Source organism: Puma concolor, chromosome D1, assembly GCF_028749965.1.
Source record: "Puma concolor isolate L17-30 chromosome D1, mPumCon1.1.hap2, whole genome shotgun sequence".
NCBI classification, from domain to species: Eukaryota; Metazoa; Chordata; class Mammalia; order Carnivora; family Felidae; genus Puma; species Puma concolor.
In genome coordinates, this window is record NC_141676.1 from 73,372,339 (window position 1) to 73,399,263 (window position 26,925).

Consider the following 26,925-nt stretch of genomic DNA (forward strand, 5'->3'; position numbering starts at 1 on the left):
GGGAGTAGTAGGTGGGATTAGCCCCTGGCGGGGGGGCTACTTTTGAGGAGCTAAAGAATTTAATGATGATTGTCCCCATCATATCCATGTTTAATTCACCAGAATGTCCCCTGCAGAAACAGAATAGACCCTGGAAAGTAAGTGTAGACTACCACAAACTCAACTAAGTAATAGCCACATATTTCAGTGGCTGTGCCACATATGCAATCTTTGCTAGAGTGGACAAAGATGGCTTCAAACTCCACTTCGGCATCTGCTTGAAGGGAAGCCAAAGTGCAACAGGGAGGGATTGCAGAATATGGTGATTTCTATTCTCATTTCAAAGGGAAAATCAAGGCAGGTATAGTTTAGAATTAAAAAATAAAAGAAAAGAAAAAATAAAAGTAAGTATGTCTCTCAATCTTTCTCCTGGCCATCATTTCATTTTGCTGTTAATTTTAGAAACAATTCACTCTCAAACACATACACAGACAGACAGACAGGCAGACGATAGGCAAACCAACAGACTTTCTATTACAAGCTAAGTATTCATGACGATCCCTAGCTTCTGGGCATCATTATTTATGAAATGCGGCATGCATGATGTATCAATACTAACCTGTGAGAAAAACATGAATCCTAAACAATTTCTAGAATACTGAGTGCATCCTACTTTCTTTCAACATTTTTTCTTAGACTTACCTGCGTGTATATCACATTATCATCTGAATATATTTTCTTTATAATGTTAAGAAAAAAAGATATGCTAACAGAAGGTGCTCTCTGTGGTCAAGGTGCCAAAGAAAAACTAAACATCTAGAGGCTTTTGGTGGGGACCAAAAGGGCATATATGTGTTAATCATAAAGGATTCTGACATCTGTCACTTATTCTATGAAAGAACATTTGGGCTGTAAGCATAGTGGACCTCTTGTATTTCTTCATCCAGAAGCACCCTGCCACCACATTCTTTATCTAAAAAACTATGAAATTATTTCATCTTTGTAGAATGATTAGATTTTTACAACTACATGTCTGTTTCACTATGGATAACTTTAATTTGGTGTGTTTCAGATGATGCTTTATTGAACTCTTTGTTTTCTTCTCTGGCAGTGACAGTAATCAGGGCTGTGGCACAGGTTTTTGTCAGGTGGTTCCTTGAACAAAGGTCCCTGAAGCAAGAGCACATGGGGGTTGAATTCTCTCCATGAATCCTGACTTGATATTGGATCAATATGAGAAAGGGATATTCTTTGGTAATTTATCTACCCAGAGATGGCAACTTTTCCTAATTCATACAAAAGCATTTTATATACTATTGGTACTTTGCCCAATTGGTTCAGGTAGTCAAATTGTTAATTGATATTTCTCTGTTTAACAATAAAATATATGTTAGGGTTTGATGGTCTTTACTGTACAACTTGAATACTTTTATATCAATGGGTGAACGCTTATCAATTTGAAAAGGCATGTTTCCTTAATCTTGTCCTCTTTGAAATAAACTTACTTTCAAATGAAGTATTAGCTCTTAATTTCATAATTTCTTCCTTGGGAAATTTCCAGACTATTCTAGCTTTAGTCATTGGTAATAACTTAAAATTTTACAAGCAATTTGCTCTTTTTTCTTGTGAGTTAAGGTAAATACACACCCATTTTTAAAAGCTTACATGTTCTAAGCTTGAGGGAAGATAGTATCCACTTCCTTTTGACAAAAGGAAGAAGAAATACTTGTGTATTAATAATAAAGGAACCTGACATTTGTTACTTTTTTACATCCCAAAGCCCTTAAACACCAAACCCACTACATAACTAGAATGTAAAGCTGCTTGAATGCAGATTTTTACGTGTTGGTCCATAAAAGAGGGCTAGTACATAGTAGGTACTCAATAAATACTCGTCATACAAATGAATGACATCATGCCTCAAACCTGAAAAAAAATTCTAACCTTTAGAAATCATATTTTCATTACCATTTCTGATTTCTCATATAAAGACAGACTCAAGGGGCACCTGGGTGGCTCAGTTGGTTAAGTAGCCAACTTTGGCTCAGGTCATGATCTTGTGGTCTGTGGGTTCAAGCACCGTGTTGGGCTCTATACTGACAGCTCAGAGCCTGGAGCCTGCTTCAGATTCTGTGTCTCCCTCTCTCTCTGACTCTGCCCCCACTCACACTCAGTCTCTCTCTCTCTCTCTCTCAAAATAATAAATAAACATTAAAAAAATACAGACTCAATGAAGCAAACTTTCCACACTATATATCAAGAGATCCAGGCAATGCACCATGGCATCCATTGCACAGAATGCTATGAAGAGAAAATGCAATTATATGTAATAATAATGTATGTTCCAGGTACTATATAAAATAGTATCTATAATAATGTACGGGACATTATAAGTTTTTAATATATGTTAAAATATATACAGTAAAGTAATGATTTATATTTCATGTATAATCATGTATAATTAAACTTATACCTCATTTCCTCTTCCCTAATTTTTTATTGTAGTAATAGTTCATATCCATTTGAGTACCATTAAACAAAATGAGCAAATTTTTTTTTCTATATCTTATATCATACTTTTTCTGCAGCACCCAATGTTTTGGATGCTTTCCAGTATTTATTCATTAAACAAGTCAGAAGAGTAGAATGAGTTACAGATAGTCTTTGACTTATGATGGTTCAATTTACACTTTTTTTGACTTTCCATGGTGTGAAAGTGATACACATTGGGTAGAAATTGTACATGGATTTTTGATATTTTCCTGAACTAGCGATATATGGTCTAATACTCTTTCCTGATGCTGGGCAGTGGCAGTGAGCTACAGCCCCCAGTCAGTCAGGCCATCATGAAGGTAAACAATCTATATAGTTAAAACCATTTTGTTCTTCACTTTCCGTAAGTATTCAATAAATTACATGAGAAATTCAATGCTTCATTGTAAAATAGGCTTTGATGGTTGTGCCCAACTGTAGGCTAATGTAAGAGTTTTGAACACATTTAAGATAGGTTAGGCTAAGCTACAATGTTCAATAGGTTAAGTGTCTTAAATGCATTTTGCACCTACAATATTTTCAACAGGTGATGGGTTTATTGGAGTGTAGGTCCATCATAAGTTGAGGAAGATTTATACTTTTTAAAATTTATTTAAGAGAGAGAGAGAGAGAGAGGAAGGGAGAGAGAGAGAGAGAGAGAGGAGAGAGAGAGAGAGAGAGAGAGAGAGAGAATATGATCTAGGGAGGGACAGAGATAGAGGGAGAGACAGAATCCCAAGCAGGCTCCAAATCATCAGCACAGAGCCCAATGTGGGGCTCAAACTCATGAACCATGAGATCATGACCTGAGCCGAGATCAAGAGTTGAACGCTTAACCCACTGAGCCACCGGGTGCCCCAAGATCTATACTTTTAATCATACTTTAATGGAAGCAGAATAATAAATCGGTACATTTGAAACAAATTCTTTTGCTATTTTTTTCTTAGAAAATTATATACTATGGTTCCTTCACATTATCTCCAGTTAGCATTACTTAGATTCAAACTTCAACACTATAAACAAACAAACAAACAAATAAATACCTATATTAATGAGGAATAATTCAGTTAGATGACCTACATTCAGGAGTTCAAACTAGGGTTGAAATCATAAACATTATGTATAATCATGAAAATGTCCAGTTTTTACATGGGAGAAATATGGATGGTGTATTGGCTATATATTCTGGTTATTATCAGCACATATACAGATTTCTATAAATCGGTATGTCAATACTATGCTAAATATTAAAAATATATTGAATTAATTTTAGTAATTTCTGTCACGTTAATATTAATAATGGATCACATTTAAATCTTGACAGTAAAGGATTAAGATAATGATACCCAGAGGCTCCTGGGTGGTTCAGTTGGTTAAGTGTCTGACTTCAGCTCAGGTCATGATCTCACGGTTCATGGGTTTGAGCCCTGCATCGGGCTCTGTGCTGACAGCTCAGGGCCTAGAGCCTGCTTCTGATTCTGTGTCTTCCTCCCCTCAGCTCCTCCTCTCCTCACACTGTGTCTCTCTCTCAAAGATTTAAAAAAATTTTAAAAAATGATAATGATACCCAAATTAAACAGTGACTATTTTATCTTGCCCAGAAATAGAAAACTGATTTGAAAATGTATTGCAGGCTGAGCATTTCTTCCTCCTTGATCTGTTATAAAAAGGACATACTACAGCACCACAAATGTAAGCCCATTAAAAGAGGGAACAAGATTCAGTATCTCAAATGAGGTAACAACTAAACAGAGGCAAATTTGGATGTTTAAAAGAAAATGAATCTATACAAAGGTAAAATTATACCCTAACTCTAGAAGACTTTATTTTCCAAACCAATCCTATCTTCTGCTATGACCCAATATGAAAAAAGTCATTACTAATGCATATATGTATTTCAATAAGCTGATTTGACTGTACATGTTGCTTTCAATGAAATCCTAATTTTAATCTGAGGACACTATTGTGTTTTTAAGGTTGAGATCTATAATAACATTTATATTTTTGTTTCTTATGAAAAGTATTTCAATGGTTTAATCTACAGGAATATTCTTTTCCCAAAACTTAATGAAAACTCTCATTCAGTGCTGTTGGTAATATAAACCAGTACAGCTACTTTGGAAAACAGTTTGACAGTTTCTTAAAAAGCTAAACATAATCTTACCATACAATGCAATAGTCATGCTGGTATCTATTTAGTCAACTGACTTGAAAACTTATTTCTACACAAACAACTTGCACAAAAAGGTTTATAAAACCTATATTCATAATCACCAAAACATGAATGCAACCAAGAAGTCTTCGATAACTGAGTGGATAAATAAATGTGATAAAGCCAAACAATGTGGTTCTATTCAGCAATATAAAGAAATTAGCTATCAAGCTGTGCAAAAACATGGATGAATCTTCAAGGTATATTTCTAAATGAAAGAAGTCAATCAACAAAAGTTACATACCGGTATGCCATTTGGGAAGTGGCAAAACTATAGAGGTGATATACAGATCAGTAGTTGCCAGCAGTTTGGGAGGAAAGAAGGTTGAATAGGTAAAGCACAGGGAACATTTTTAAAAGAATTCTTTAAATAGCCTGTATGATTCCGTAATTGTGAATACATGACTTACATGACACTACACATTTCTCAAAGCCCATAGACTTTTATAGAACAAAGAGTAAATCCTAATGTAAGCAAGTAATCATATAGTGATATATCTATATAATATAAAGAGACTTATTATAAGGGATTGGCTCACGTGATTATAGAGGCTGAGAAGTTTCAAGATAAGCTGGAGACTTGGAGACCCAAGAGAGCTGAATTGTAGTTCCGGTAGGCTTGCAATCCAAGAAGAGCCATGTTTTGGTCTGAGTCCACAAGGCTGGAAAATACCAATATTTCAGCTCAGGCATGGAGGCAGGAGGAATTATATTTTAGTCTTTTTGTTCTATTCATGTCTTCAGTTGATTGGATGAGGATCACCCGCATTAGGAAGGGCAATCTGCTTTACTCAGTAATCAATTCAAATGTTAATCTCATACAGAAAGATTTTCACAGACACATTCAGAGTAATAGCTGGCTAACTGTCTGGGCATTCTGTGGTCCAGACAAGTTGATACATAAAAATAACCATCACATAGGCTGTAACAAAGGAATCTAATTACATTACAAATGCATGAAATAACCTCGTTGAGCAGGTAGAGGCAAAACGTGCTGATCTAAGTAGCTTTGGAAATGAGTAGAGACTATAAAACTACAGGAAAAAGAGCTGAACATAAGCACCATGCCTTTGGTTCATAAGATTCTTTCCCATGGAGTTACAAGTTAATAATTCTGAAACTACTGACATGCCTACTGGACTTGAATACTTATGCGTTATAGATAGTGGATGGTGGGAGTGTATCTTGTGCTACCATTCAACTTATTACTGGCAGGTTCCAGAAATAGCCCCATTTTACAAAGAAAGGAAGTCAATTCATTTGAAAATTATAATAAGATTGCCAGGACCCAGGTTAAATAATTTGTAGTCACACTTTTCCTGGCTGAGTAGTATTTAGCTGTGCAGATGCATTCAGTGAGAAAACAGATGAATTCATTAAGATTTGGGTTTCTGCTAGATGAGTGGCACAGAAAGACAGATGAGGAAAAAAGGAAAATAATGAGCTACAAAATACTTTTTAAAATAGTTTTTATATTTTAGTTGAAAATCAATATATCTCCCTTCCGATTTATACATTCCTTTGGAATGCCCTTCCATTTCACATATTTTGATTGTAGGGAAATCATAGAGCAAAATGAAAATTTACTTTTTAAAAATTAGATTCCAATTGGCACTGTTTGATAATTGAGAGATCATTTTATAATTCTGGTTAATTTTTACTTTTTTAAAAAAATGAAAACTATATTTTAGCTGCACTTATTTGAAATAAAAATGAATATATTAAAGTATTGATCTGCCTGGCTAATAATAAACTTCAAGCCCTTGAATATCATTTGTAAGGTCTGTGATTGCAAAACTTTTTATATTTGGCTTGAATGTATTTTAGTTTTTTTAACTTAAAGATCCTACTTTGAACTGATTTGAATAAAACTGTATGGAATTACATATCATGGCATCAATTTACATTAAAATAAAGAATATTAGAATACTGTTAAAACAGAGGTAAAATATTCTGACCTATGTAGTAACTCAGGGAATACTTAATTCTGAATCACATATAATGTGTACATATATTGCTAGATATAACAAGAGTTGAAATTTTGCTTGTGTCAGTGAACCAGATGGCTGGTCATTTTTCTTTAGTTATGAGGCAAAGTTAAGAAACAAAGCTGGCACAAAGTGTTTCATCAGCCCATCAAACCACAGACTCAAAAGTGAAAATTTTCATTATGCATAATGCAAGACACCTAACCATTCTTATTTCACTGAATTTCAATAGATATCCAATTCAGAAAGAAATAATTCAGAATATTATGTGATTTTCCTTATGGCTCTAGAGGATGCCAATATCAATTCAAGGCAATAATCATATTATGAGTTGGTAATATATTGTGCATGTTTATATGAAAGATTTTCATTGCAGAATGCACCGATATAACGTAGGGTTTCAACAAATCTGTCTTTAAAAAAATCCTCTATGACTATTAAAATGAGATGTTCTTAAAAATTCTCCAGCTATCATGTATTAATACTTCGGACCCTTTTAAAGATCAAGCATATTGTCTAACTCCTTTAAAAACCAACCATACTGTCAACTATATTTGGTACATGCAACTATGTATTGATAGGTTATAGTTAATTGCTGAGCAAAAATGAGAGTTGTTTGTGGCCACTGTACATTTTAAGTAATAGGAATACAATGTTTTTTGTGATGAAAGAAAAATTAAAAAGGTAGGAAAATATTTATGAGATAAGCTGAAAAACCATCTTAAGTTATTGGTTGGAATTTAGGCCTAACGTGAATAGGAAACTTGGCTACCTTTCTCACCATTTGGCCCAAAGTTGGGCATATTCAATGGTCTTTAAAACACTTATGGATTAAAGATATAGCTGAGTTGAACATCAAAGAATTATTATAAAGATATTACTTACAAATTTGGAAAAATGAATATTAAAAGCATATATCTGAATATTCAGTAACCTAGACCCTAAGTTAACAAGTTGATTTATTGTTCTATCCAAGTTAAGTATGATCTAATTCCAGACTTTATTCCCTACATACATTACATACTCATTGCCTAATTTATCTAATTTTTTTCAATTATAGATGTTACTTGCTTTCAAGTCATTATTATTTTTTCCACTGAGCTTTTGTAAATTATCTTTAGAGGATTGTAAGGGTACACTGTAGACAGAAGAACATGGGCCAGTCTACATTTTTCAGCTGTTATAAAGGATTATTACCGAATCCCATTCACATTTAAACATTAGTGTGCCTTCATCACTGTGATTTACATTCTTCCATCTGCCACCTTAAGAACTTGTAGAATTACACCTTGTAATTCTAAAAAAGTATGTAATTTGAGAGGCTAGTTTGTGCCAGACATTGTCCTAGGCACTTTGAATACATTGTCTTTAATTCCTACAAATTAACTGTAATAATCCTTACAAATACAAAAATAATTATTGCTGCATATATGTTACTTTGCATATAAAGAAACTGAGGCTCATAAACAATAAGGATGTTCCCCAGACCCCCTAACAACTAAGTGATGGAACCAGAACCCGTGTTTGTTTGTTGCTTGAGTTGGGAGTCTCTTAACAACTACTGTGTTCCACTTTTGCTCCAGCTGGTGACTGTGCCTATTTCTTCTAAGCCTTACGTTGAATATCTCTGAAAGCTGGACCCATTTTAGGAGCATCTCTGAAGCAGAAGGAAGACTGGCTGGTCATCCTCCATCTGGGGTAGGTTTTCTTCTATAACAGGAACTGTTATTTCTTCAGGGGAATTACTCCTACTAGGGATTTGCTAATGATCATTTTGGCTTGCTTAGATTTCTAACATGCCCACTGCCTTTCTCCTTGTGCCAGGCCAGATCTGTGGGCCACAAGCAGCTCCATGATACTCCTTAATGTATAAATACTATAATTAGTTTGGGTTTTAATTATGTGGTGGCTAACACCAGAAATAGGAGGAAGGGAGAGAGGGAGAGACAGATTGATTGATACATATAATGAGGCAAGGCAGTTTAAATATGCAGAATATTGCATTTATCAAACCTTTTTTTTAAAGTTTATTCATTTTTGAGAGAGTGAGCGAGCATGTGTGAGTGGGGGAGGGGCAGAGAGCAAGGGAGAGGGAGAGTCCCAAGCAGGCTCCAAAGTCAGCTCAGAGCCCAATGTGGGACTCAAACTCACAAACAGTGAGATCATGACCTGAGTGGAAATCAGGCGTCAGACACTTAACCGACTGAGCCACCCAGGTGCCCCTCAAAACTTTTTATTCCCAAAGACGTTATAAGAAAGACAAAATTTTTTTGTGCATTTATTTTGGTTTTTGATAATCTGAAATATTACAAATACTTGTGGTAATCAATAAAAAATAGAACCACAGAGGTAACAGGAACATTTTAGTAGTAGCTTCCAAGTGGCCCCTAATGCCAAGTTAGATTTCAAAGTCTTCTCATGCCTCATGATTCTGGAAAGGCCCTCATCAGATGGAGAAAAGTGATTGGTAACAAATGGTTTGCAGAGTTGTAAGAAGCTCCTTGGAGACTCAAAAAGTATGTATGTGAGTACAATATATAATTCCACTGAAATTTCTCCAAACATTATACTAACTTTATATGTAATTACTCTCTACTCTTTGTTAAGGACACTTGCTTGCAGAGAGCTCCAAAGCAAATCTTGGGTAGTACCAAAAAGGTGTTCAGAAAAGTGATGATCAGTAATGACGGTTTTCTTGTTTTCTCACTTTTTATGTTCTCTGAAAGGTAAAATGTAGAAAGCAATTGTGTATTTGTCTTTTCTACTTACTGGTGGACTCTTTAATCCCACCAGACTGAAGCTGGAGTTAGAAGGAAAACCAAAGATTCTACTTACTCCCTGTGGGGCATTTCATCTTGCAAGGTACCAGTGTCCTCATGTGTAAAATGGGGACAGAAATATTAATGTTGCCCACACAGGTAGAGTTGGCAGCATAATATAGTGGTCAAGCATAGATTTTTTTCAGTTGAACAGATAAAAAAGTCATCATTCTTTCTAGATGTGTGAACTTAAAATTAATCCATTTGAGACTCAATTACCTTATCTAAGAAAATGCAGTTAATATAAACTGTTCCATATTATCATTGGGAAGATTAAATATGATGTTTGTAGGGTGCCTGGCCAACTGCCTCACTATAAAATATCAACTTAATAAGTGGTAGTTGTTACTACTCATGTTAATAATGTATACCTTTATGAAGAGTAACATTTTATACAAGTTTATAACATGTTAATCTTATTTTTTCATAATTAAGGATTACATAATTTATTAAAATGTTAAGTACTTCTAACTTGTATACAAAAAAGGAGCTATAAAATTGGTCAGATATTTTGGAATGATGGCCCACTATGTAATTGATACACTGGTATTTCTGGATGAAGAAAAACTTCCAGATTTGTAGCCAAAACAAGAAAAAGGTTTTTCCTGAAAATTTAGAAAAACACAAAGAGGGGTGCATAGGTAAAGACTGTCATACTACATTTTGATTTTAATAGTGTCTTCTCAGGATTAATAATGACTTCAAAAGTTGTTGTGCAGATTTAATGAGATAATATATGTAAATGTCCACCATTTTCTTGCCATGTAATAACTGCTCAATAGATGTATGGTGCTTTCCCCTACAGTGTAAATTGCTTGATGGAAAGTATTATGATTTTTTCTCTGCTTCTCAAAACTAGTGCCTATATAGAGTAGATGCTTAATAGGGGTTTCCCAAAAGTTACAGTTCATTCACTACTAAATGGATTAGAGTTAATTTTTAAAAATTTATTCAGTCACTAGTATCTACTGTGGGACAGGCACTATGCTAACTGCTGGAGACTCTAAAATGAGCACAACAAAAGAGTTCCCACCTTTAAAGAAAACAGAGCCTACTGGGTAAGCACATCTACACAAATAATTGTAATACATTTTAAGTAGTTAGGTATGGCTTTAACATAATAGCAATGTGGATACATAGAGTAATGTTAGGAACAGAAAAATAAAAATAACACTGTTTTCCAAACTATTAGATATTTTTAGGAAGTTTACTTATTCCAATTAACTTACACTTGGTTAATATCATAATATGAAATATTCAGATTACTTAAATATATTTTTGGGCAAAAATAACAGTACTCTTTTAGTTACTTCTAACTAAAATGTTGGCAGCATCAATAATGGTGAGTAAAAGAAATCCACAGAAATCTCTGTGTCTTAAACTGAACACTCCATGTTGTAGAGGACTATCATGGGGCTTAAATAATTTGTTCTATTGTTGTTTCTTTTCTGGAGCTCCAAGTCATTTGCTACTCTACATTGTATGGACTCCAACTTTTTGGCCCTTTGGCTTTAGCAGAATAGAAAATGCTAGTTGGTTTTATCTTTTTCAGACACAAATTCTATTTTTTTTCCAAAGACATTTTTCATAGACATTCTTTTTAAATAATTCAGATATATTGATTACACTCTTTAAGATGCTGCTTTTCTGACTTGTCTTGAAGACCATGCCATAGTCCTTTTTTTGAAATATTGTCTTGCTAGCTCTTTCGAGACAAATGAGTATTTTCTTAAAAGAGATAGCTTTTGTTATTCATAATTTCTAATCTTAAACATATATTATTTAGTCATAATATTAATATTTTAACTTAAGCAATTAATTCTTTAGAAGTTTTTTTTTAAAATCAAAGTTCTGAAAATCTAATAATGAAAAATTGTCACCTGCTCAAACTTCCTATTTCTCAAAACCTGTCTCTGAAGGAAATTCTATTAACTCTTTTATTGTGTTTTTCCAGCAACTTCCTTTTTATCTTTAAATAAAATGCTTATCTTGCTCTTTCCTGACTTATCAATTTTGATTATCTTCTGACTTCTACCTACAATTGCTGAAGATTAAGCTATTCTGCACCACTTGCACATTTTGTGGTAGATTTATTGTTTTGCTGGACCCAATTTTTACACCTTGCCCTGTTCCCACTCCTTGGAAGTTTCTTTTCATACCTACTGTGAGCTTGCTATACAAGCTTTTATGCGGGAATTTAACAACAGTGATACAAAGAGAGGCTTGAAAACACACTGGGACATGTGTACCTCCACTCTTGGATCCCTGACAATGCCATGAGATGAGCCCTGTTTTGTTTCAGGGCAAGAAACTTTGTACATCAAAATCAAGTGGTCCCACCTCCAACCATTCTTGGCCTTGCAGCCCTCAGCTGCCCAATGGCTGACTGAAGATATTAGAGCAAACTCAATTTATATCAGCAGAATCTTTCAAGCAACCTGTGGACTCATAAGATGTTTTTTTAACTATTAAGCTTTAAGATAAAATACATTCCTTCTTTTCACTTTCAGAATAAAATTTTAACAGATTAGTCTGTCTTCTTCCTTTCTCTCCGTCATTTGTTTGAGTCCTCTTGTCTCAGGCTTTAAGCTGAAATTGTTGTTTTCTAGATGTGATTCACCTCGGAGCTTCCAGTTGCCAGTCTTCTGGATTGGATATTCTTCCATTTTCTGCCTTTTATCGTTTTTGGTTAATTTCTGTGTTTTGGAGAGCATATTTTCCAATTCCACCCCAGAAAGTATGTATGTGATGTACATATTCGGAGTACTTATAAATCTGAAATTGTCTGTATTCTATATTCAACTCATTTGATATTTTGATTTTTTTCATGGTAAGTTATTTTTCTCCAAAGATTTGAGAGTATTTATCCTATGTCTTTTAGCATATATACTGCTATATAGGAGTACAAGTATTATTTTTAATCTCATTCCTTCGTATAAAATTTCTTCTCCAAGACTTTAGAAGCTCTTTAGTATCTCTTACTCTGGATTTCTTCATTACAGCATAACATAATAAAGTGAGCACCAAAATAATAAAGTGACTTTGTTTAGGATGATATTTAGAAAAGTAGATCTATCCATCAAGAAAAGTAGAACTGGATTGATATTAATAGATCAAGAAAGAATCTAATGGAAGATCTAAATGAGAAAGGTAAAAATATAAAATTAATAAATGAAAAAGGAGCATACTTTTGGGATCTATGAGTTGGGAGCAACCTGAAATTTCAACAGCATAAACTCTTAGATAAATACATTGAATTTGGTAACACAAAATAAGAGATTTTTATTCACTGAAAAAAAAAACACAGTTACGAGAGGATATATATGGATAAGAGATTTGCAATGTTTAAGATGAAATCAGAAAATCAGCTATCTAAGAAATCATGCACTTCACAACAAAAATCAGTAATCTCATTAGGAGAATGGGCAAATGATATGGAACAGATAATTTAATATGAACACTAAAGATCTAAGGAGTAGCTTAAAGAGATGTTCAAAATTATTAGTAATCAGGGAAACTAGATTTTTAAACTGCACTATGATATCACTTACAGCTATGATATTAGTCTAGTAAAATTAAAAAGCTGAATACTGCCAAATATTGCTAGGGTTGTGGGGATACAGAAACTGTTACACTGTGGTAGTGGTGGTTTAGACTGGTGTAGCCATTCCAGAAGCAGTCAAGATAAGCACACAATACTATTTGCTCCAAAAATGATAGTCCTTAATAGCAGCATCTAACATATTGGTAAAAGAGCACCAATAAGCATGCCTGTGGAAGGACAACTTGTATTGGTGGAGAAACAGAGGCAATGTGGACTCTCATAAGTGGGGTGGGTAGGTAAAATATGGTAACCGCAAAACATGGGCTATTATGCAGAAGTTAGGAGAAATAGATTCAATGTACACATTACTACTTAGAATTAAGTATGTAAAAAAACATTTTATCAATCTATCTAATCAATCATTCATCTATCAACATCTATTTCATCTTCATGCCTTTTGTATACAGCTCACACCTCAGCACTTGTCCAAGGAAATTGGTGCCTGGAGTTACCAAAACCCTTAGATATACTACATGGCAGAACATGCTTTGAATTGTTTCTCTTTTCTCATGTACTTTAGATGGATAGTTAGTGAATTTTTAAAAGACACACAAACAGAATTTTACTTTTTGCATGCTTCATAAAAATCCTATTTTTATTTGAGCTTATAATATACCATAACCCAAGACCACAATATTCCAAAAAATATTTAACGGGCATTTTCCATATACTAAGGACTGTGGAAAGCTCTGAGCATAAAACAATGAATAAGACACATTAACCTTGGCTTCCTGAAGGTTAAATAATAAATTAATGTGTGTGTGGGCTGGGGTACAGTATATGAGTACTTATTTATGCATAGCCTCATTCAACAAGCATATTTTTTTAGCTTTACTGAGGTATAACTGACAAATAAAATTATGAGATATTTAAAGAATACAAAGTGATGATTTAATGTAAGTATATATTGTGAAGGGATTCCTCCCATCTAGTTAATTAACACATCCATCACCTCATATATTTAATTTTATTTTTACTGGTGAGAAAATTTATGTTCTACCCTCTTAGCAGTTTTCAATTATACAGATTATACAGTAACATATTGTTAACCACAGTCACATTATATATTAGATATGATGGCAACCACGTTTTAAACCTATTTTTATGAATTCCACTCTTTTTTTTAAGAGTTCACATGTAAGTAAAACTGGTGTTTGCCTTTCTTTGGCTCGTTTCACTTAACATAATGCTCTCCAAGCTCTCCCATGTTGTTGTAAATGACAGTATTTTCTTTTTTAAGGACTAAATAATATTCCATCGAATCTACATACCACAGTTTCTAGATACATTCACTCATTGATGGGCACTTCGGCTGTTTTTGTAGCTTGGCTACTGTGAATAACTTTACAATGAACATGCCAGTGCAGATATCTCTTTGAGATAATAATTTCCCTTTTTTGGGGTGCCTGGGTGGCTCAGTCAGTTAAGCATCTGACTTCGGCTCAAGGCATGATCTCATAGTTTGTGGGTTTGTTGACATCTCAGAGCCCAGAGCCTGCTTCAGATTCTGTGTGTGTCTCTTTCTTCCCCTCTCCTGCTCACATTGTCTCTTTCTCTCAAAAAACAAGCATTAAAACAAGTTTTCACCCTTTTTTTGATATATACCAAGAAGTGAGATTTCTGGATTTAAGGTCATTCTATTTTTAATTTCTAGAGGAAACTCCATACTGTTTTCTATAGTGGCCACACCAGTTTACATTCCTTCTACTAGGTTACAAGAGTTTCCTTTTGTTCATATCCTCACCAACATTTGTTATCTTTTTTTTTTTTTTTTTTTTTGATAATAGACATTTTAACAGGTGTGAGGTGATATCTCTTTGTGGTTTTGATTAGCATTTCCCTGATGATTAGTGATGTTGAGCACCTTTTCATGTAACTGTGGGCATGTCTTTGGAAAAAAAGTCTATTTAGGTCCTTTGAGTGCTTTTTAATTATTTAATATTTTGCTATTGAGTTGTAGGAATGCCTTGTATAGTTTATAGATTAACCCCTAATTGGCTCTGTGACTTGCAAATGTGTTCTCCTATCCCATAGGTTGCCTTTTCATTTTGTTGATGGTTAACTTTGATGAGTGGAAGCTTTTTAGTTTGATGCGGTCCCACCTGTTTATTTTTACTTCTGTTACCTTTGCTTTTGGGGTCAAACCTCCAATTTTTTTTTTTTTTGTTTTGTTTTGTTTTGCTAAGACCAATGTCAAAGAGGTTACCACTTATGTTTTCCTCTAGGAGTTTTTTGGTTTTAGATTAAGTTCAAGTCTGTAATCCATTTTGAGTTGATTTGGGGGTATAATATAAGATAGGGGTCCATTTTCATTGTTTTTTAATTTTTTTCAACAGTTTCATTCTTTTGCATGTATCTGTCCAACTCGTGTAGGAGATGAAACTTGTCAATCAGCCTGACCTGAGCTCCTGGTTGTATCTCAAAGCTTTGTGATGGTCCAGGTCATCTTCTTTGTTCTTAGTGGCTCTCAGTGGTTGAGGGTGTGCCAAGACCAGACAGTATCCCAAGCGAGGATCCCATTCAGTGCCTGGATGAAGGCTGATCGGAAGCTGGATCCTCAGGCAGCAGCTGGGGACAAATGTGCTCACTCCTCTCCCAGTGAGAAACAAGGGAATAGGCACTTTTGCTTGCCTTTCTGCACTGGGCCCTGACCTGATGTATAGCCATGGCTGCTGCTGTGCCTGTTAAGAAATGCTTCTTTGATTGCTGTGGTCCTGTGGGACTTGTGAGCGAGAGTCAAGTGTTCCAGAGACCTAACTCTTAGGCAGCACCTGCAAAAACTAGGGCTCAGACGTGTGCACAAGCTCCTTCCAGGGAGATACTGGCAAGATTCAGCAGGCTGCAGGGAGACAGCATGGCAGGTGTATATGGTTTCATTGTCCCCAGGGAGTATCATGGCCTGATGCTAAGTATGTACTAATTTAGAAGCCTGACCCTTAGGTGGCAGTTTTCAAAGTATGCAGATGGACCTCTTTCAAGGAAAGACTGGGGAAATTGGGATTATGCCTGCCGTATCTGTACTGGGTCCTGGGGTATAGCCACCAGTGACTCTATGCCTGTTAACAACTGCTTCTTTGTTTGCTATAGACTTCTGCATCTCCAGGAAGCAACCCCCCCTGGCTTTTAAAGCCAGATGTTTTAGGGGCCCATTTCTCAGGTGGGGTCTTAAAAGTTGAAATAAATCCTTTATTTCCAAAGGGGAAGTTCGGAGTTGGGAGTTCCCTCCAGATTGTAGGTTGCTGTTCTGGGGGTGAGACTTATGGTGAGAGTGTTTCAGCCTTTCCTACCTGTTTTTATATGGGCATTTTCTTACTCACCCGAAATGTAGGAGTTGTTCAGCTGGTTTCTGGATCTCTTTCAGATGTAACTGCTCCATGGGTAGCTATCCATTGGGTGTGTCTGTGGGAGAAGTGGAATTCAGAAGCCTGATATGTCACCATCTTTGTCAACCTCTTGATGCTTTTATCCCTAGAATGAAAGAAAGCAAATCAGGAATACTAATAACTTTCATTATTTACTACACATACCAGTCAGTTTGACACTATTTCCATTGTACTTGAGTGCTGCATTTTATGAAGAACACAAAGAATGATAGTGTTGTGTCATAAAGCAAAACAGGAGAAAAGTGCAATTTTATCCTTCTTTTGTTAGGCAATTAGTATAATGTAGCTGGGATTAATTTGGGTACATTTATTCTTACACATACATGTACCTACAAACACAAGTTATAAGATCTCCTCAAAGAATAAAACTGCTACTTGGCTTCTTCAATAATAGTCTTACAATCAATTTAATTTCATTTAATGAAGTTGAAATTTTTATTTTTATGCTCTCAATGCTTATATTGTAAAATGAATCATTAGAAATAATCTCTAAGAAACAGGAAAATTAGAAAAAGAAGGGAAAACAGAATAGTCATTTTCCTTCCTCCCAGATACAAGCAGAGATAACATTTAGGTGTGTTTCCATCCAATATTTGTTTCAATTAGCACTGAAATAACTCCCTGGTAGCTTATTTCTATATTGTTCCCATAAGCATTTGAGCAAAACTGGTTTCCTTAGGGCTTCTTTAACCCCAAGGATGTCTCTATAGTATAAGAATAGAGAAAGTGACTTGGTGAGTCAGATTTATCTGATTATGATTTTGAAAAGAAATCTCGCTTCCATATAATATCTCATGTATTAGGAAGTTTAGAAAGTTTTTCCTAATACTCATGGTAGAAATTTTGATGGTTAGTCCTTATTCAGGCTCTTTTAGAAAATGATAATAAAGCAGGGTAATTTGCAGCAGTTAGGAATGTTAGGGAGCACAGCAGAGAATGAACTTAGGTCTTTAATTAAATGACTGGCAGTAAGTTCCATAAAATTTGATAAAATACTTGTTGAATGTTGGAAGAAAGAAAATTCTGCAATGAAGAAGACACCACCTATCAAGCCACTGTGCCTGATGATGGTGTTGTACTTCAATAACTAGGCAAAGTGGATTGGGTTCATCAGCTAATTCCCTTTAGTGCCAGAGAAGGGGACCTCATGGAATACATTTCTCCAGAGGGCTCTGCTCACAAATAGTGACAGGATTTTCATTATGTCCCTTGAAACACTGTGGCCTGGAATTTAACAGCTATCCTTATCACCTTCTAAAAATAACTTAGAAGAAGTTACCCTAAGATACACATAATGATTCAAACTCAGTTCATGGATGGCTGATCTCTAATGAGTCATACTCCTAAATTTATCATCAGGACTGGCTTCCTGGGGGCATGACCTGTGCAGTTGTACAGGGCCTACTGGTGAAGGGCTGCATGTTTGATTTAATGCTCAGCTATCTTCCATCCTGAAATTCTTAATAATTTTTAATAAGGGGTCCAGGATTTTTTATTTTTCACTGCCTCCTGCAAATTATGTAGCTTGTCCTGTACACCATTTAGTTTTACACAGTATCTTCCCAGATAGAAATAAATATGTGTACTTTCTTGAATTGCTGAGAATCATTAAAAAAAGATAAACATTGTGTAAGATTGGTAGCATATTGATGGTGATACTTCATTGCTTCTTTTCACTCTGGGTTAGTATCAAAGGAATGTAATGACATTATGATCTCATGTTCTTTTTTTTTTTTTTTTTTTTTTTAATTTTTTTTTTTCAACGTTTTTATTTATTTGTGGGACAGAGAGAGACAGAGCATGAACGGGGGAGGGGCAGAGAGAGAGGGAGACACAGAATCGGAAACAGGCTCCAGGCTCCGAGCCATCAGCCCAGAGCCTGACGCGGGGCTCGAACTCACAGACCGCGAGATCGTGACCTGGCTGAAGCCGGACGCTTAACCGACTGCGCCACCCAGGCGCCCCTCATGTTCTTTTAAAAAAAGGGTACTCTCCTTTTTCTCTCTTTTTTTCTCTCTGTCACCCCACCAATTCTCATCTTTATTTTTCTATTCCATCTGCTTTGCTTAAAGCACATAACATCCCATTTCATTGCATTGTGTAAAATGTTTATCATACTAAAGATATTATATTGTTATTGAATATTGGAAAATAAAAAAAGACCATTGTTGAGAATTAAATAGCCCAAATGTATTGCCCATTACTATCCTCTTATAACCTTTCTCATTTGCACTGCCTTTGTATATTCTAAAACAATGATATTAGGAAACAATTATAGCAACAGTAATTATACTTAATTTCTATTCTTGATTTGACTAGAACATAGAGATCATACACTCTCACTAAACAATTCTCACAGAGCACATATTTATACTGTATCATAAATTAACTTTACCAGGCCAGATAAAGCTCCAATTTCTGCCCTTACAAGTCACAACAATCATGCTCATGTGTTTACCGTTGAAGTTGAATGCAATACTATCTCCTCTCTTAGGGTAAGTCTAAAATATGTGGAAACAATTCTTCTCACTGGCACCTCTCCTCTAGCCCCATCCTGCTCTGCCTCACAAAATCACTAAACTTGACACTGACACTCAGAGTACAGCCAGTCTTACTAGTTAACCATTTCTGGTTCTACTTATTCTCCCTTTGTATTCTCCTTACTGACAATACTAGAATCTTCCTTTATCCAACTTAAACATTGGACTTCAAAATTTGTATTTTAGGGTAAGACAATTCAGCCCATAACAAAATGAAACCTCAGAAGATTAGTAGCTAAAGGTCTTCAATTCCACAAAAATGAAAGTTGGGCTAATTGATTTCTATTATTATCCAATAGTGAGAAATATATTAGTGCTGAAGCATAATAGTTGACCATGTTTTAAGTCTTTAGTCTTGAAATTGCCAAAAAATTTGGGGCCATCAAAATCGGTGGGTACTAGAAAATGACAAAATGAGGGACATGTTTGATCTTTGTGAATTTTCCTTAGTTAAGCCCTTACTAAATTACATCAACCAGTCCCAAAACCTGATATTCCTGATTGAGTCCATTTAATGAATGAAAACACTAGAGATGTGTTAAATTTTAAAGATACCATATGTCTATTCTCATTTACTTTGACAAGGTTAGATAGATATTTATTCTGTGACACTGGGTTGTTGGGTAGTTTATACGGCCTGATACTTTTCTAAACTTTTATCAACCAGAGAGTAGAACTCAGCCCCATTGACGTTACTCAGCTTCATCTTCCTCTTTGCCTGCCTTCTTGAGTAATTCCTCCCCCCCCCTCCAAATCTCCATGCAATAACAGCCTCCCTGATTCCTCCCTCTCCAAAAAGAGAAACATATGAGCAAAGGGCTGAAGTAGGCGATTTTACTTCATATCCACCTTTTTACGTCCTGTCTATCCTTTCAGTTTATACTTGTCTGACTTTTTACCTATGATAAAATGTAAAACTCCGTAGAAGTTTTATATTCCTTTTCAAGTCTCTAATTTTACTTTGTTCCTCCAAAATATCTTCGTATTAGTTTGGGTTCCCAACTGCAAGCAAAATTACCAATTCTGCTTCATATAAGAAGAAAATAAATTCATTAGTATGGCATTATGGAGATCACGCAAATTTAAGGAATAACCAAGAATTGCTGAATCGTGCTATGAGAGTGATTTACCTAGAACACAGTGACTGGCTCTGTTATCAGTGAACAGATACTGTCAAATTATATCTTACTCCATGCAATTGGACTCAACTTTACTGCAACTACTATAAGAAATTCTAATTGACTAAGATTTTGTGCCACTTCCCCAAGATTCAACTTCCTGGGTGGGAGCATCCACTTGGCTATGATTAGGTGACATACCCATTCTCTAAGCTGTGATGTCCAGCTGCTAAAGGTATGTGGCTATCAAGCACTTGAAATGTGATTAGTCTAAATTAAAATGGGCTATAACTGCAAAATACATATCAGATTTTGAAAACTTAACCCCTTCGCCCAAATCAAATATCTTATTAGTAATTTTTATGTGGATTGCATAATAAATATAAATATTATTATTAGAAAATCATTTTAAGATTACTTTTACCTTTCCCTTTTTAAAATGTGGCTTAGGGGCACCTGGGTGGCTCTGTTCATTGGGCATCCAACTTTAGCTTAGGTCATAACCTCACAGTCTGTGAGTTTGAGCCCCATATCCAGCTCTGTGCTGACAGCTGAGAGCCTGAAGCCTGCTTCAGATTCTGTGTCTCCCTCTATCTCTGCCCCTCCCCTGCTCATGGTTGGTTTTGCTCGCTCTCTCTCTCTCTCTCAAAAATAAACATTAAAAGTTAAAATAAAATAAAATGTAGCTTATGAAAAATTTAAAATTACATATGTGGCCCATGTTTGTGGCTGGACTTCTATTTCTAGCAGACAATCCTGCTTTGGAGTCTTCAGGTTTAGGGGAGATAATATCAACCCCCTTGGGGATTTTACCAAAAAGAAGGAGGATTCACATCCATCCAGAGTCACTTAAGCAAGGTTGTCTCATATTCTGGTTATTACTTTGTTTCTCCCTGGAACATGATGAAACTTCAGTACATAGATTTTCTCATTTATGTGAATTCTTTTGTATACATTCTTGCATGGGAACCTAATAAATTCTCATTGAATGTCTGCAGAATTTGGTAGCTGTACATCTGTGGTTTTACAGAGTTACTGAAATGTTTTTGGAATCCATAATTATGGTGAGGTTAATTTAAATACTACTTTAAAATAATCAGTTAGAAATTGAGAAGTAAAACTGTCCTCAGAACACCTAGGACCATTTGCTACCATTATTTCTATACTAGAAGGTTGAGGAAAGAGTGCTTGATTTGCACTAGGCAGTTTCAGTTATAATATCACGTATTATTCTTGACAGCCTTGTCATACCCATTTTACAAATCAGCTAATGAGATTAGAAGAAGTTTGCTAACTTCTTAAGATACCCAACCCCTCAATTGGTATGACTGAAATTTGAACCCAATTTTACCAGATGCCCCAGCTTAGTTTAGGCCTTTTCCACTAAACTATGTATCCATAAGAATGGAATTTAAATTTCTGTTGTTCAGTTTTTACATTTTTTAATGGTTAAAATAAGTTAATTTTGAAAAAATCCATCTCCTATCAAAAGCTACATGACTATCATGTAAAAAATTTGCTAAGCAACATTCTTCAGTAAATTAAATATACAGAGCCAGAAAATGCTATGTCTTCATTTCTCTTGTAAATAGGTTTTAAATTAGGCACAAAATGGGGCGCCTGGGTGGCGCAGTCGGTTGAGCGTCCGACTTCAGCCAGGTCACGATCTCACGGTCCGGGAGTTCGAGCCCCGCGTCAGGCTCTGGGCTGATGGCTCAGAGCCTGGAGCCTGTTTCCGATTCTGTGTCTCCCTCTCTCTCTGCCCCTCCCCCGTTCATGCTCTGTCTCTCTCTGTCCCAACAAATAAATAAACGTTGAAAAAAAAAATTTTAAATTAGGCACAAAAGACAGAGGAAAATATAATTTGAGTATTATTGAGCCCCCAATGCCTGAATATATCTTAAGATCCCTTGAAACTCTGAAACACAGCTGGGCAATGTATCTTGGCATAATTTATTTTTTTAAAGCCACTCACACCTGGTTGTATTTTCAACATATTGGGTTTTGTGAATTTACTCTTTTGCAAAAAGCACTTATGCCTAGTCAAAATTCATTCTACTCTAAATGAAGAAATCCCTAAGGTTCCCAAAGAATATGGCATCATAGCAATGGGTTGTGCTATGATTAAAGCAAATTATTTTTATATGACATCCATTTAAACAGTATAATATCCATTTCGTGTTCTGGAAGTAATTTTTAGTGAGTATTTTGCCATTTCCATTAATGATGAAGTAATGGAAGACACTGATGGAGGCTTAAAAATGTCTGGATTCAAATTTCTCATTAATAAAGCATTTTAAAGACAAATAGCACTATGCCTGTCTTCGGCAAGGGAGGATTTCTTACCTTGGATATGAGGTCACCTTTCTGTGCTTTACAGGTTTTTGGTCCTATAATAGAAATTGGAAAAAAAAATAGACATCACATGTTTAAAATCAGCATTTCCAAAAGTATATTCCTTGATTTGTTTATTTATTTATCCAAAAAAACCCCACAAAAAAACAAAACAAAAAACCCAAACCACAAAAACCTAAGTGGCTTATTTTTGGTTTGGAGTCTTTATTTGCAAGAGCAAAAACTCTAATTCAAAGTGTTGTAACCAGGAGGAGAAGAGACCAGCCAGGTTTAAAACCCTCGGTTCACTTGTTTTTTCTGACTCTCTGGTCTGCTTCTTTCTGTGACACGACTACAGAAAGCTCTAAATTGCTCTTCTTGGTGTTTGCAAATATAAAAGGCTGTTCCTCACCAGCTTGAGACAGAAGATGCCACTGAGGGATTTGAGTGACCCAGCTTGAGTTATAGACCCATTCCTAAACCGGTCCTTACGCCATAGAATATTTGGGGGGAGAGATCTGTTACCAGAAGTAAAGTCTGGGAAAATAGTGTTAGACAAAACTGTAACAGGAGTCAAAAACATCTAAACAGATTTCTGACCTGTAGGCTGTCTCAGAATCTTTAATATGCAATATGAATGATGAATCTGTGGACAAGGAAGGTATTTGACATAATGTTTTCTGAATATATGTGAATATGGAAGTTTCTTTTTAATAGGACATCATGTTAGATGAATGTGTTATACAGTTGGAGATTTAGTCACACAATAATTAGCTTCTTCAGTTTCTGTTATCAATCGAATGGTCTTCATGAGCTCTTACACTGCTGAATGGATGGTTTGTCATGCTATAGAGTGAGTATAGGAGTGTGGGTAACTTTAACTGCCAATCAAAAATATCTCAAGAGTTTTCAAGTTTAAACAGTCTCTTTGGTAAGTTTGTCTCTCTGGGTGAAAGGTTGAAGAAGTTGTATTATCTCCCTCATCTTCTCAAATTGGACAGTTGGCTATAAGGGTAAAAATGGGCTTGCTTATGTTACCTGTCGGCAACAGGGTCTGTGTTCTTTCCTCTGGACTCTTGCCAGCCTCTGCTATAGGATGACTGGTCTGACCCATTGGTTCCTTGCCCTGGGGTTTGCTAAAACATGGCTGGTTAGCTTAGAATTTATTATTTGGGCAAAGTTGGACTTTTGGGCCTTCATTTGTTACTTGACTCCACATAAGCTCTTGCTAGTGCTACATACTCGTTTTTATTGAAATGTTTTGTTTTCAGCTCCTGGCCACAGCTGTCTTTTCCATAATGGAGTATTCTCCTCGCTATGTCATTTTTGTCATGTCATTCTATGAAAGATCACTGGTTCTTTATGTAGCTACTTTCCCATATATCCCCTACCCTACCCACCTTGGGGCATATGGGAAATTCTGGAGCCTTTTCACACTAGCTCAGAGTTGAAGGTAGTTGAGGAGTATAAACTTAGGACTTGTTTGTGCCCAGCTACACTTATTGCTATTGTTTATCCTGAAGCTTTATCCTCATGTTGGCACATCAGGAAAGCTTTGGACTTTCCTTCAAGCTATCTAACAAAGCCTGAGATCTATCCCCACTCCCCAACTATGTGGATGCCTTGACATGCATCCCTTGTCTGCTTCCCCTATTTGAATCCCTCCCCCTTTGCTCCCTCTGCCAGCCGTAAGGGACTTTCTTATTGGTGTTTTTATATGTAAAATTAGCTCAGAATTTTAGGAATCCCTTTTCTCTTGTGACGAATCTTTATTCTCTACACTGTTGTCTAGAGAGATTTAGAAAAAATAGTGAAGTCAACCGTGATTTAAACCTAAAGAAGGACCACTTAGTTGTAGGTAGAGTAATTTCTCCCTGAGGGGACCAATGCCATTGACTCAGTGGGTTGGAGGGTACACAGTGAAGATTTATAGGTTATGAAAGCACATATGAAAATATTTCTAAAGAATATCATCATCAGTATAAATTTTTTGTAGTACAAGCTTTGGGGTATGCTGACCTAGTCCAAACTCTTAATTAACTAATGAGAAGAGACAGCCCAAGAGATTTTGCAATGTCAAACAAGTCTTTAGTGTCAGGGCTAAAACCCAAATCTCCTATTGCCAGATCATCTTGGCCTCCACTTAACCTTTTCAATTTATCTTTTGGATATAGTCATTCATGAAATTTTGAATTAGCAGCACCACACAGATATTACCATCCTCGACCTTTCCTAAGATTCCAACTGGAAAGAATTGGAGAGAACACAAAAGCTGAGAAGTCTTTTTCTCTAGGTAATAATAGCTAATGATTTTAAAGTACTTGTGTGCAGATCTACTTCATGCTCTACTTGTATTAATGCAACCATTTCTCACAACAGTCCAATAAAATAAGAATTATTGCCCCACTTTGTAGAGAAGGAAACTGAGTTACAGAGAAATTAAACAACTTACCTCTGTCACATAACAGGACACGACAAAGCTGAGAATTGAACATAGTCCTCCTCTGGATTCTGTGTTTTGTCCACTACATATATTGCCTCTCACAAACCTTTGGAGGAGCCATCTCAGACTTCCTCTGACTGTAATTTCCATTTTTCAAGGATCTTCTGGTCCAAGAGAAGGTGCAATAGAAAAATGGCTATAATTAATTCCTGTATTCAATCCTGGAAGTGTTTTCAACAACTCAGGTAGGGAAACAGAGTTCTAGGTTCAATATCATAGGGATTTCCTGTTATTCCACACCCCATGATTCAAACCAATCTGAATAAAACTGCATTTGGGAAGTTGGAGATAATATTAAAGGGGAAGCTTAAACATTTAACATAAATTCTCTCTCTTACTATTGGTTTGTGACATAGTCTTATAACATTCAATTATCATGGTTTGAGAAAACCTTTTCATTCCTCTTAGCCCCAGTCCCTGAGAGTTCTCAGTTCAGTATTTCTGCATGGGTAATATGCAATGCCATGCAGGGAATCAAGACAGCTGAGATTCTTCATGTGCATATTGTTAATAGCTTGTTAATTGCTCCTGACAACAATCTCCAAGAAAGCTCCTGTTTGCAAATTTTTCTGAATTATGAATTTCAATTGTGGTCAGGTGTGAAGATCTAAAATAGCAAGCCAGTTATGGGTACTTAACATTTGGGAGTAAGTATAATCAATCCCTTCCCAAGGCATGAGCTCATCACCTAGATGCTAAAAATACAGCTCAACTTTGTTCCAGCTGTCCAATCCTTTTATTTTTCACAACTGTCTATTTTGCAGGAGCCTTCCAACAATGGAGATAGATACCATTTGATAACAGATTATGAAATGGCTAAAGAGAAAATTTGTGTGGTAGTGTAAAGGGCTCTGACCTTGGATTTGGTCAGACCTGGCACAAATCCTAGTGCATCTTGTTATTTCCCTTGTGATGATGCTGTATCTCATGCTCATGACCTATACAATGGAAATAATATCTATTTCCCTAAGGTTTTCCTGAAAATTAAAGGCAATATTATTAGAAAAAATGTCTACTATACATTAATTTTATTTTTAATATAATATTTACCTTTATTTGGGTTTATAAGGGTTTTCTTTTGTTAAAGCTCTAGTTACTTTTCTCCCAGTTTTATTGAGATATAGCTGACATACAACATTGTATTAGTTTAGGGTGTACAATGTGATTTGATATATGTATATATTGCAGAATAATTCCCACAGTAAATGTAGTTAACATCCATCATCTCACAGTTATCATTTTTTCTTGTGATAAGAACCTTAAGATCTCCTATTAGTAGCCTAAAATGTTGGAGATGTATAGAATCAAAAGTCTAAATGCAGACTTTTATACAATGAAGAAAATTACAGATATTGTCACTGAATTAACCTGATTAACTCTCAGCTAGGTAGCCCAGGTTTGTAGACTTGTGTTTACCATATTCCAAAATCCTTCAAATGGTATATATGTTCTCAAGGCTTATTGTTTTTTCATTCTTTCCCCCCACCCCCCAATGTCAATGGTAGGCAGCAAATGTATTTTGTTTACTTCAATGTTAAAATTTATTAGATATCTTAAGAGTAGTGGTTTAATGGACAAACTGTATGAACATTCTATGAAATAGTATTTCAGAAAATCTGAAGAGACAATTACCCTAACTAAAAGTCTACCATAGCTGTAAACCTCTCAAATACTTACTATACCTAAATTAATAAATCCCTAAATCTTTTCTTCTTCATGAATGTCTTCCTATCATATTACATAATGTATATTTCCTATAATAACTATTTAGTGCTTTTTTTCCCAACTGAAATACTCTATCTTATGCTATATAGGATCTCAAAAGTGTTAGCATGTGGAGGTAAGATGTATCTTCAGAAACCTGTATCATCTTTGGCTCTTCTCTCTCTCTCTCTCTCTCTCTCTCATTCCCA

General features: G+C 35.5%; 2 long non-coding RNA genes across 2 annotated transcripts in view; one reads left to right on the forward strand and one right to left on the reverse strand.

Moving 5' to 3' along the window:
• The window catches only part of LOC147576815 (uncharacterized), a 28,620-nt gene extending 12,790 nt beyond the window's left edge, over positions 1 to 15,830 (forward strand). The window contains exons 3-4 of the long non-coding RNA XR_015241461.1: positions 8,295 to 8,409; positions 15,596 to 15,830. This is a non-coding gene — a long non-coding RNA (uncharacterized LOC147576815). The remainder of the gene's footprint in view (positions 1 to 8,294; positions 8,410 to 15,595) is intronic.
• LOC147576816 (uncharacterized) lies at positions 5,269 to 22,577 on the reverse strand. Its single transcript, XR_015241462.1, has 3 exons — positions 22,522 to 22,577; positions 16,452 to 16,602; positions 5,269 to 5,385 (listed from the first exon to the last, which is right to left on the reverse strand). It is a non-coding gene; the product is annotated as an uncharacterized LOC147576816 (long non-coding RNA).
• Between the last annotated feature and the right edge of the window lie 4,348 nt (positions 22,578 to 26,925).